This window comes from Petaurus breviceps, unplaced genomic scaffold, assembly GCF_028583685.1.
Source record: "Petaurus breviceps papuanus isolate PSGF00001 unplaced genomic scaffold, PetGlider_PUasm1.0 90740, whole genome shotgun sequence".
Lineage (NCBI taxonomy): Eukaryota > Metazoa > Chordata > Mammalia > Diprotodontia > Petauridae > Petaurus > Petaurus breviceps.
Window position 1 is genome coordinate 12,659,137 of NW_027187330.1, and position 12,243 is coordinate 12,671,379.

Consider the following 12,243-nt stretch of genomic DNA (forward strand, 5'->3'; position numbering starts at 1 on the left):
TCTCTGTCTCTGTCTCTCTCTCTCTGTCTCTCTCTCTCTCTCTCTCTATCTCTCTCTGTCTCTCTCTGTCTCTGTCTCTGTCTCTCTCTGTCTCTCTGTCTCTCTGTCTCTCTGTCTCTCTGTCTCTCTCTCTCTCTCTCTCCATCTCTTCTCTTCTCTTTTTCTCTTTTCTTCCATCAGGATCTGAAATACTTCAATAAACATAATGATAACTATCTCTCTTTCTGTGTGTGTATAAACACACATATATATCCATAATATTGTAGATATAATATATACACACAACATGTATATGTAATACACATCTATATTCTATTGCTGCAATATTTGCAAATTTCAAAGATTTAACTTAACCAAATTTCCAGTTCTTCTAAATTTTGACCTTCATTATGTCTCTCGCATCCATAGTTTTGTATTGCCAGCGTAATTCAGCCACATATCTCTTCTCACATGACTATTGTACCAGTCTCTTAACTGACCTCCCTGTTTCTAGTCACCCTTCTCTATACATCCTCTATGTAACTGTCAAATTGCTTTCCCAAAGAATAGGTCTGTTACATAAAAAAGCTTCAAGGACCCCAAATCTTCCCGTTGATAATTTTTTTGAGTTTTTTTACTTGGATTTTAAATTTCTTTATAATATCACTCAAATCTCATTTGTAGACAGAGTTCATATTTGGGTTGAAGAAAAGTTTTGTAGAGAAGAAAAAAAGATATTTGTCTTCGAAAATTTGAAATTTCAGATGAAAAAGGGAGAGAGACTGGTTACATTTAGCCTTTGATCATGAGGCAAAATAAAGATCAATGGGCAGAAATTGAAGGAAAGAAATTCGGAATTTTTATCAGTGAAAAAAAAAAATACTGAACAATTAACTATTCAAGTTCAGAAAGTGCCATTTCAGGAAATAGATTTTTCCTCCTTATTGCAGATCTTCCAGCAAGAACTAGAACCTATATAATTTGCAGAAGGAATTTGGGTTTTTAAGGTAGAGGTTGGGCTAGATGCTCACTAACAACCAGGGTTGTGCTGAAGCCAGCTCTTACCTGTTCATTAGAGACAATTTTAAAATTTTTAATGTAAGCATTGTCACCTCAGAAATTAGCAAAGACTACAAATCAAGGTTTGATTTATTGGTTTGTTGATGGTCTAGATGTAAGAAATTAATGGAGAAAATGACAATAATTCAGATTAAACTTAAAAATGTATAAGAGGTATCCAGAGAACCAGTTTTTAGCATTTACTAGCACTCCCCTGCAAGAACCCTTCTAACTCAGAAGTTCTGTGATTCTCCTCTCTTCAAACTCCATTTCAACCAAACTTATTACCTTGTTGATTCATAGATCCGGCATTCTTTCTTTTTCCATTTCCATGGCTTTGACACCCCCTCACATACCTGGAATGTTCTCCAGTTCTTGGAATCTATACATCACCCTGAGCAAGCAGGACCCATTTAGAAACATGCCATGTCCAGAATCCATTAAATGTGTAGCCTATTAGGTGAGATGTCAGAAGGAGCCCATGGATATAAGCTCCTTGAGGGGAACGATCTATTTTTTTATCTTTTATCCCAAGTGCCCAGTAAGGTGGCTTTCATCAAAAAGATGGTAAATAAATACTTGTTGAGTTGAATGATGGCCTAACAAAGACAGCCAGCACATCAGCTTCCTCTTAGCTGATATAAAAATTATTCTCTCAAAACATTGACATTATTAAGCAAGGCAATTGTAAACACCTGCACTCAACAGGAGTCAATGAAGCTTAATATGCATTTGTAAAAACATCCTGGCTTCCACTCAATTACCAAAAAAAAAATGTGTTGCCTCCTTAACTTCCAGTTTGTTGTGAGAATCAAAGGAGATAATTCACATAAAACACTTCTCAAAGTTTTAGGAACTATGCAACTGGAAACTATTATGGTGATTGTCATCTCTTTCTTCTCATCATATTGAAGGAGTCCAGGTAGAAATAACTTAGGGACCTGTCACTATCCTATTAAAGACCTTTGAGATTTAATGCACAGACTACTACACAGGTGAATAAAATAGTAGCTTTTTAAACTGAATATGAGTCTCAGAATATAAGGGCTTCTGGAAAATCAGCCAAAGTTGTTTCAAGACAACTGCAGGAGCAGACAAAATATAAGTCTCTATGTGCCTGGTTTATTTTACTAAGTCTCTGTATTTTAGTGCCTTTTATTACATATAGTTTGCAGATCATGACTTGGCAAAATCTATCAAAAATGTTATTCTATTTTTTAATGGATCAATGATATAATCACGAGGTTGTGGGTCGCAGCTCTGCGTTGTAATCACATTCCAGTAACAATGTAGTTTACTTGTGAAATTCTCAGAAAGGTTTTGTCATTCAAGGTTTAGTAATTTGTTAGTTTATAAAAGACAGTGAGCTTGTAATAAATAATTCTAGCCACCTAATCATGTATTTCTCTTCCAGCATAGAGAGCCTGCAAAACTGGACCCACAGGGGCTGGAATTCCACAATACACACTTTTTTATACTTAGTCATTGGATTTTCAGATAGGTTGCAGCATAGGGATGGGTAGTTTCTAATTAGGAAGACTGAGCTCTTCATTCTCATGGTCTCCAATTCACAAATTCTAAATCTGGCATACCAAGATGATGCTAAATATAGCAAAGTTATGGTTCACAAGTCTCAGGGGAGTAAAGGAGGTACCAAAAGTATTACATAAACTGAATATGGGACAGATATTTTATTCCTATGTTAAAATACATACTAACCATGGAAGAACCATTTCCAAAAATTAGTCAAATTTACAGGCATCATAAATTTGGTAGTAACTTATAACTGTGCTTACACTCAGGTGAGAGGCTGATATTTACACTCCTTAAAAGATCAAGTGGTGGCTAGGTGGCACAGTGAATAAAGGACCAGCCCTGGAGTCAGGAGGACCTGTTTTCAAATTCTGCCTCAGACACTTAACACTTACTAGCTGTGTGACCTTGGGCAAGTCAATTAACCCCAATTGCCTTGCCCTCCAAAATGTAAAGGAAAAAAAAGATCAAACAGTTTTTTTTCTTATAGTACTATCTAATAGAGATGACATGTTTTACTTTTGCTGAGTACTGCCTAATCAAATGATCAAATGATCTCTTTTCTGTGATTGCCCTCTCTCATGCAATTTTCCTTGTAGTCATCTTACTTCTACCATTGCTACATGTGTGATAAAGAGTCTAGCACTATATGGAGTCCTGCTTTCAAAGATAGTGCAATATAAGTAGTTTGCTAAGTAGTACAATGTTAGCAGATAAGCACAATCTGCCTTGTAAGAATTATGGTCAGGGATAGTATTTCTAGGAAACTAGGAGCCTTGAAATCTCAAAAAGTACAAACTTGAGAGTTTATCCCCAGTCAGAGACCTAACTACTGCACATGCCTAAAAACCTCCATGCATGTTAAATTACATGCCCATGCATAGATTATTCCTCCATTTATTGAACATGAGACACATGCAGATCTGTTTTTGGGGGGAGGGAACAGGTTAAGGAGCAACATGCAAAGGGTGGATTAGAAAGATTGTGACCCAGAGGAACTGGGACCATTCCCAAATCTGAAGGGAGGGACCAGAAAGGACTAACCAAAAGGCTCAGTTGTGCTTCTGTACGGTGTGTGGGTGTGCAAATCCCTATGGGTACCACATGCCTACTTCTTACAAGAATCATAATAAATGCTTCTTTCACTCATTTTAATTTTTTTCTTTTTAAAAATAACTTTTATGTTTATTTTTAGTTTACAACACTCATTTCCACAAGATTTTGAGTTACAAATTTTCTCCGCTTCTGTCCCCTACCCACCACCTCAAAACAGAGATCCCACTGAATACCCCTCCCTCAATCTGCCCTCTCCTATATCCTCCCCCATCCCCGCTCTGACTTTCCAGTAGGGCAAGATGGATCTCCATACCCCAGTGCCTGTATATCTTACTGTTCAGTCACATGTAAAATAATAATAACAATAATCCTTTTTTTAAACATTTGATTTTAAAACTTTGAATTCCAGATTCTTTCCCATCTTCCCTTGTCACCCACCCTTACTGGGAATATAAGCAATTCAATATAGATTATACATGTATAGTTAAGCAAAACATTTCCATAGTGGATATATTGTGAAAGACTGACCACATTTCCCTCCATCCTATCCTGCCATCCCACCCATTCTATTCCCTCCTTAGACCCTCTCCCCCTTTAAAAGTGTGTGCCTCTAACTACCCTCCCCCCATCTGCCCTCCCTTCTATCATATCCCCTCTTATCTCCTTCCCCCCTACTTTCCTATAGGGTAAGATACTCAATGTAATGTGTATGTTATTCCCTCCTTAAGCCAAATTCAATGAGAGTAAGATTGACCCATTCCTTTTGGCTTTCCTGTTCTTCCCCTACATTGTAACAGTTTTCCTTGCTTCTTTTTTATTGAGATAATTTATCCTATTCTGTCTCCCCCTATCTCCTCTTATTATATTACTCTCTAACCTCTTAATTTTATTTTTAAAATATCATCCCTTCCTATTCAATTGATCCTGTGCCCTCTGTCTATGTATACCTGTACACATATATACACACACTCACATATGTATTCATATATACATATACCCTCATATATAGACATATATATGCATACACATATTAATGTATACACACATATAAATGTATACACATTTATATTCCTTTCAACTATCCTTACAGTGAGAAAAGTTTCATAAGTTACAGTGATCATTTTTCCATGTGGGAATGTAAATAGATCAACTCTCATAAGACCCTTATGATTTCTTTTCCCTGTTTACCTTCTCATTCTTTTCTTGCTTCTTGTATATGAATGTCAAATTTTCTATTCAACTCTGGTTTTTTCATCAATAATGTTGAAAATCCTCTATTACATTGAATGACCATGTTTTCCCCTGAAACATGATACTCAGCTTTTCTGGGTAGGTGACTCTTGGTTTTAATCCTAGCTCCTTGGACCTCTGGAATATCATATTCCAAGCCCTTCGATCCCTTAATGTAGAAGCTAGTAGATCTGGTGATATTCTGATTGTGTTTCCACGATACTCAAACTGTTTCTTCTTGGCTGCTCATAATATTTTCTTCTTGATCTGGGAACTCCAGAACCTGGCTATAATATTCCTAGGAGTTTTCTTTTGGGGATCTTTTTCAAGAGGTGATTGGCGAATTTTTCAATTTTTTATTTTGTCCTCTGTTTCTAAAATATCAGAGCAATTTTCCTTGAGAATTTCTTGGAGGATGATTTACAGGGTTTTTTTGTGATCATGGCTTTCAGATAGTCCAATAATTTTTAATTATTTCTCCTGGATCTATTTTCTAGGTCAGTGTTTTTTCCAATGAGATATTTCACATTGCCTTCTATTTTTTCATTTGTTTGGATCTGTTTAATAGTATCTTGATTTCTCATAGTCTCTAATCTAATTCTGAAGGAATGACTCTCTTCAGTGAGCTTCTGAGATTCTTTTTCCATCTGGAAAATTAGGCTTTTTAAGGCATTATTCTCCTCATTGGCTTTGTGGGCCTCTTTTGCCATCTGAGTTAGTCTAATTTTTAAGGTGTTATTTTCTTCAGTCAGGTTGTTGACTCTCTTTTCATGGTTTTCTTGCATCATTCTCATTTCTCTTCCCAATTTTTCATCCACTTCTCTTATTTTATTTTCAAAATCCTTCTTGAGCTCCTCCATGGCCTGTAAGCAGTTCATATTTTTCTTGGAAGCTTTTGGTGCAGGAGTTCTGACTTCATTGTGTTCCTCCCATTACATGTTTTGATCCTTTTTGTCCCCAAAAAAGGAATCTGAGGCTTGATTGCTGTGCTTGTTTTACTTGCTTTGCTTCCTCATGTTGCCAGCCAATTACTTGACTTTTGAGCTCTTTTCCATGGTAGATCTCTGCTTCCAGATTGCAGAGAGCTATGTCCCTAATCGCTGGGGTTTTTACAGCTGCCAGAGATATTAGTTGGGTGCCCTTTCTGCAGTCCACACTAGTTCTGGCTCTCTGCCCACACACATAGGGATCCAGATCCAAGAAGGTTAAAGCAAGAGTGATTACCATCTGAATGGTCACTTGGTCCCCCTATGTTCTGAAGGCCAGGAGCTCTGAAGCAGCCACTCGGTGGCAGCTGCATGGCTATAGCACCTCTGCCACTTCTAGCCCTATGGGCAGTGGCCAGACTCCACTCCATCCCCCCCTAGTACCAACAGAGTTCCACACTGACCTCTCAATTTGTCTTTTGCATTTATGGGTTGATAATTCTGGAAACTGCCACAGCTGCAGGTGATCCACTCTCCTGAAGTCCTGATCCAGCCAATGCTTGTTGGGGCTTCACTGGGGCTAAAACCTTGGGCTTCGGCTGGCTGGGCTTGGCTCCCAGCTTGCTGTGATAGACCCTTTCTGTCTTCCTGCTGGGCTACTTTTGGCGGGAGATTTGTTTCTCTCTGTCACTTTTTGGGTACTGTAACTCTAAAATCTGTTTAGAGTCATATTTTATAGGTATTTGAGGTGGTTATGGGGGGAGATCATGGAGTTTTCCTGCTTCTATGATGCCATCTTGGCTTCACCACCTTAACTTTTTCTTTACTAGGGGAGTGGGACACTACTTGGTTTGCTATGAGGGGAGCAGTGGACTGTGGTAGCTCAGCCAGGCTAACCACCTCACCTCACCAAGGTGCCCCCAAACCCTGTTTCTCTTACTGCAACAGCAAATGACTCCTCTGGTGGACACTTGCTTCTACATTTTTAGATCTTTTCACCTTTCACTCTCTCAAGGTCTTCAGAACATTGCTTTCCTGTGGTACCTATATGGCTAAGATCAGGAAAACAAATAAACAAACACAAAAGTGGCAAAAGTAGCGACCTACTTATGGAAGTACATAGAAGGGGAGTTGGATATAGTCCTTTTCCAAACCCAACTCTCAAAGCACCAGCACATCCAGTCCATGTACTTAAAACTCAGAGTGGAAGAATAGTGATAGAGGAATATATCAATACCTTTTTATAGCTACTGAATCAAAAATACTTTGGGTTAAGTAGCCAATTAGGGGACTATAACTTCCATTTCACAGATGGTCAGAATCAGGCCCCCAAAACTAATATGAGTTAAAGTAGAACTAGGTAGGGAATAAAAGCAAAACAAAACAAAACTATATGTGTTTTGTACAGATGAGTATTATGCTATGTATCAAGTATAAGTCAAATATTTTACAACTGTAATTTGTTTCTATCACTTCAAGGCTGTACATCAATTATTAAGTCTTTATGCATTCTTTAATGATAACATTTCTTTAATTTCTGGTAGTGATGAGATGATCTTAAGTTGTTCTTATAAATACTATATTTTCTAGGAACCAATTAGTATGACATATAGCATTATATATTTGAGGCAATGTGGATCTCTCTCTCCCTCTCCTTTTCCATTTCTCTCTCCCCCTACTCATCTCCCTCTCCCTGTCCTATTTCTCTCACTCACCCCTTCTTCTTCCTCTGTCTCTGTCACTATCTGTCTGTCTGTCTGTCACTGTCTGTATTTCTTTGTCACATACTCTCTCTCTCTATGTCTCTGCCTTGATATTTTGTTGGTCTATGTCTCTAACTCTGTCTCTGCCTCTCATTCCATTCTTGAAGCTTAACCATTTAATTGTTTTTACCTACATATATAAAAAGCTTTCACCTTTCCCTTAAGATGGTGCCAAAAGCCAAGAAGGAAGCTGTTACCTCTCCTCCCCTCAAAGGTGGAAGAAAAGTCCAAAGCCTTGAAGGCCAAGAAGGCAGTGCTGAAGGGTGTCCATAGCCACAAAAAGAAGATTTGAACATCCTCCACCTTCTGGCAACCAGAGACAATAAGACTTCAGAGGCACCCCAAATACCTTTGGAAAAGTGCCCCTCAGAGAACCAAGCTTGATCACTATGCCATCATTAAGGTCTGACCACTGAGTCTGCTATGAAGAAGACTGAGGACAACAGCACCCTAGTCTTCATTGTGGACATCAAGGCCAACAAGCCAACAAGCTTTAGATCAAGCAGGCTGTAAAGAAACTGTATGACATTGACGTGGCCAAGGTCAACACACTAATCCAGCCTGATGGAGAGAAGAAGGCCTATGTCCAACTTGCTCCAGACTACAAAGTTTTAGATGTTGCCAACAAAATCAGAATCATCTAACCTGTGTCCAGGTCTCCCACTCCACCTACAATAAAAGTTTTCCAGGAAAAAAATATATATGTACGTATAAACACATTTTTATTACATTTGAAAAATTGGAGAATATTATGATGGCCAGACTTTCTTCTTTGTGAAGTGAGGTATCATTGTCCTAAAAATTATTTCTATAAAATTGTAAACTATTTATCATGAGGTCTAAGTCCAAATATCAGTCTTCTTAATTTTTTTTGCAAGTGAGTATTATTCTTTATATATATATATATATATATATATATATATATATATATATATATATAGCTGTCTTCAAGATAGACCCTATTTTTCATTACCATTTGTATGAGTTTCTGTTCAGACATTTTCTAAATATTTTGTTGTCCATTTTATCATACCCAAAGCATTACTTATTCTAAATATGCTCTTTTCAGGGAAGTTTTGTCTTCAAGATGCCAGTCAATCTCTCAACAAATTCAACTAGTATTCTTTTAACCTGAGATTCAATGTGTCTTGCTTAGAAAATTCTCAGCTTCAGTCATTTATTCTATGTTTCTTTCCTATTACTTGTATTTAGACATGATGTGGTTCAAATCTTCTAATGCTACGCTGGCCAGATAGTGATGTGATCCTTTGATGTCTTATCTCAGGTTTCTGATTGTGTTCTCAAGTCATTTCTGTCTTGATGATGTTTGACACCAGCTCTATCTTGATAGCTTCAACCCTTTATTCTTTCAGTTCTCAGGTAAAATCTTCCCTTCTGTAGGAAGCCTTCTCCCATTCCTCTTAATTCTACCACGTTCAATCTGTTGATATTTCCAATTTGTTCTCTATATAGCGTGTGTGTGTGTGTGTTTGTGAATTTGCAGGATATCTCCTCCCTTAGATTGTGAGTTTAAAGAGAGTGGGGGCTATCTTTTACTTTTCTTGTATTCCCATCACTTAGCACAATGCCTGGCACATAGTAGACCCTTAGTTAATATTTATTTACTGACTGACTTAATATGACAACAGCCAAAGCAAACACATGTAATGGGTGGGACTTAATGTGACAGCAGCAAGTGTAAATTTTGAAAGGGTTTTATAATTCACGTGAAATATGTAAAAAATAATATTTTGTGGATAGTATTATGTCATTCTTCTCATATTATTAATTAATGAAGGAAATCCTTGATCTAAGTATAAAATAAGTCCTGAGTGAACTTGACAGATTCCATACCAGTACTTCTGACAATTAATAGAATTGATGATTACTGTGCTACTGATCATAATTCTCTCTTCTTGCATTTCTCATAGTGATTGCAAATATTCTTTTAATATGATTATAGATAGCTTTGATTACTCTGTCTGAAAATTGCCTATTCTTTGACCATTTATCAATTGAAGAATGGCTCTTATTTCTGTAAATTTGACTCAGTTTTCTGTATATTTGAGAAAGGAAGTCTCTATCAGAGAAACGCATAATAACTTTTTCCCCACAGAAATGGTTGACAACTATGTATTTCTCTCCACCCTACTTCCTCTCTGTTTATTCTTGTCTCTTTCTTTACCATTTTCATTCTCAAAAGTATTTTGCTTCTGACTTTTACCTCCCCAAAACTAACTCCCTCCACCCTGCTTATCCCCTTGTCTTCCTGTTTTACTGTATGGTAAAATAGATTTCTCCTCCCAGCTGACTGTATACATCATTGCCTCTTTGAGCCAATTTTGAGAGAAAGCCTTACTTTGAAAGTAAGGTTCATGTGCTCCCTCCCCTAACTCCCTCATTTCCCCCTCCACTGTAAAATCTCTTCTAGACCATTATGTCAGATAATTTATTCCACTTTACCACTCTATTTGCCCTTCTCCCAGTTCATTCTTCTTTCTCATTCCTTACTTTTATTTTTTTAGGTAATCATTCCATCACAATCAACTGACGCCTCGGCTTTTTGTCTATGTATACTCCCTCTAAATGCCTTAATAGAGTTTTAGAAGTTATAAATATAATTTTCCAATGGAGGGATATAAACAGTTTAACCTCATTAAATCCCTTATACACTCTCCTATTTACCTTTTTGTCTTGAGTCTTGTGTTTAAAAGTCAGATTTTCTATTCAGCTCTGCTCTTTTTATCAGGAAAACTTAAAAATCCTCCATTTCATTGAGTATCCTTTTTTTTCCATGAAGGATTATACTCTGTTTTGCTGAGTATGTGATTCTTGGTTGAAAGCCTAGCTCTTTTGCAATATTTTCTCCTTGATCTGGGAGGTTTGAAATTTGGCTATAATATTCCTGTGAGTTTTCATTTGGGGATCTGTTTCTGGACATGATTGGTTGATTATTTCAATTTTACCATCTAGTTTTAGAATATCAGGACAGTTTCCCTTGATAATTTCTTGAAAGATAATGTCTAGGCTCTTTTTTTTGATAATTTTACTTTCAGGTAGTCCAATATTTCTTCAATTATTTCTCTTGAATCTATTTTCCAGGTCACTTGTTTTTCTACTAAGACATGTCACATTTTCTTCTGTTTTCATTCCCTTTATTTTTTATTGTTTCTTGATGTCTTATAAAGTAATTAGCTTCCATTTGCCTAATTCTAATTTTTAAGGAATTATTGTCTTCAATGAGTTTTTTTTTTATTTTTAAATATATATATATATATATATATATATATATATATATGGACAATTCTTCTTTTAAAGGTATTCTTTTCATTGAATTTTTTTGTCTTTTTTTTTTTACCATTTGGCCTAGTCTGTTCTTTTAGTTGCTATTTCCTTCTTTATTTTTGTGCCTCCTTTACCAAGCTGTTGAGTCTTTTTCATGATATTCTTGCATTACTCTCATTTCTCTTCCCAATTTTTCCTCTACGTCTCTTATTTGATTTTTAAAATCCTTTTTGAGCTCTTCCATGGCCTGAGAACAATTCTTTTTCTTTGAGATTTTGGATGCAGGAATTTTTACTTTGTTGCCTTCTTTTGAGTGTGTATTTTGATATTCCTTATCACTGTAGTAATAATCTATGGTTAGAGATTTTATTTTGTTTTTGTTTGCTCGCTTTCTAGCCTATTTCTTGACTTTTAACACTCTGCTAAAGTGGTACTCTGCTTGCCACAGGGAGGGGGAACTGTCCCAAGCTTCAGGATTTTTGTGCAGATGTTTTCAGAGGTAATTCTGGGGACCTGCAAGTTTTTGGTTTTTCCACAGTGTATCATCTTGGGAAATGTGTGTCTGCTGTTCTCCTGTACTGCATACGGTTTTTGAGTGACTACCAGCAGCCTTTTCCACCCTGGACCTGTGCCTTGTTCCCCTATGGCCACAAGCTCTGCTATGCTAGTGCTTCTTCTCACACTGGGACTGCAACCTAGGACTGTGGCCCAGGTCCAACTATAAGCAATACAACAGAGTTTTACCCCTGGTGCCAGCAAAGGGACCCTTGTAAATCTCCTTCTGACCTGTTGTTTAATCCTCTTACAAGTTTGGGCTGAGAAGTATGGAAACCGCCACTGCTGCCAAGAGAACTGCTCTTAGTTTGCTGGGGCTTGATCTGTGCTGGCATGACCTCCATTGGATTTCCCTCCTCTCTCACCCTGGTGCAATAGACTTTTCCTGCTGTCTTGGACTGGAAAATTGTTTCGCTCCATCTTTTTGTGAGTTCTGCCACTCTAGAATTTGTTTACAGTCATTATTTAAAGGCATTTGGAGGGGTTTGGGGGAAAATTCAGGTAAGTCCCTGCTTTTACTCTGCCATCTTGGCTCTACCACTGAGATTTCCTTAGCTGGCATTTCCAAAGATGTTTAAAATGTATGGATAAAACTTCAATGAGCTTCACAACATCTCTGTGAGGTGGATACAAAAGGTATCATACCTCTTTTACAGAAGAATTTGTGTCTCAGTTGTCCATTGTTATTAAGAGGCTGGATTTAATTTTAGGTATTTATAACTGCAAATCCAGTAGCCTATTCACTATAACATACTGCCTTTCTAATAGCTAACATTTATCAGATAGAGGTTTAAGGATTGCAAAGCACTTATCATATATCATTTCCTTTAGTCCTCACAATAACCCTTCCAAGTAGG